The sequence below is a fragment of the Echinops telfairi genome, unplaced genomic scaffold (assembly GCF_000313985.2).
Source record: "Echinops telfairi isolate 266 unplaced genomic scaffold, ASM31398v2 ScPeMD7_11;HRSCAF=52, whole genome shotgun sequence".
In the NCBI taxonomy this organism is placed as follows: Eukaryota; Metazoa; Chordata; class Mammalia; order Afrosoricida; family Tenrecidae; genus Echinops; species Echinops telfairi.
The window spans coordinates 38,567,163-38,568,014 of NW_022103908.1; positions in this window are offsets into that span (position 1 = coordinate 38,567,163).

Consider the following 852-nt stretch of genomic DNA (forward strand, 5'->3'; position numbering starts at 1 on the left):
TGCTATGGAAACATTCACTTACTTTTTGCTTGGTCTAGATCCTATATCTGTCTCATCAACCGATTGTTCTCTGGACTTGATCCAATAGCCTGTCATATTGCTCAGTGATGCCAAATTTTTTTGTTAGTGGCTGAATGCTTAACCATATACACCCCTCAAGAATTTCACTACAAGGATGCATAGTTAGGCAGTTATACCCTTACTCCAAAATTCCATCTAATACAGTGACAATTTTCAACATGACTTATGGCAAATATGTCATGAATATTAATAAAGCAAAGGATCAGAAGCACCCATCGCTTGCTAGTTATCCTGGGATTCTCCTGGGATGCATAAGGCAAGGTTCAACCAAGGTTTATTTTCTTTTTCATTCTTTGCCATAGCATCATAATTGCATTATGTATTTAGATTTCACTGAGGTGAGGTCAGTTAGAAAAACAAGCCAGGAAATCAGATACTTACTTGATTATAATTTTAAAGGACATTATAATGATTATTTCTTAGCAAGGGAAAAATAGCCCTGTAAATAGATAAGTACAACCTGCCCTAGAGAAGTTAAGTCTTTCATGGCCCCGTCAATGTTCCCAGTCTTGCCCTTTTCTCACCGTGGAGCTCAAATCCAACTACCTTCTTGAAAGTGTCTCTGAGAGAATCATTCCCTTATAAAATTGAATTACTGTTCAATAATCAAGACTATGGAATTCACTATAGAAAATGCCTGTCTGACTTGCAAGGTAGAATTCATATCATGATAGTGGGAGCGGAGAGGAAACATTTAGGAACTAGAGAAAAGTTGTATTTTTCATTGCCCCCTGACTGGCTCATCTCCTCCCGAGACCCCTCTGCAAGGGG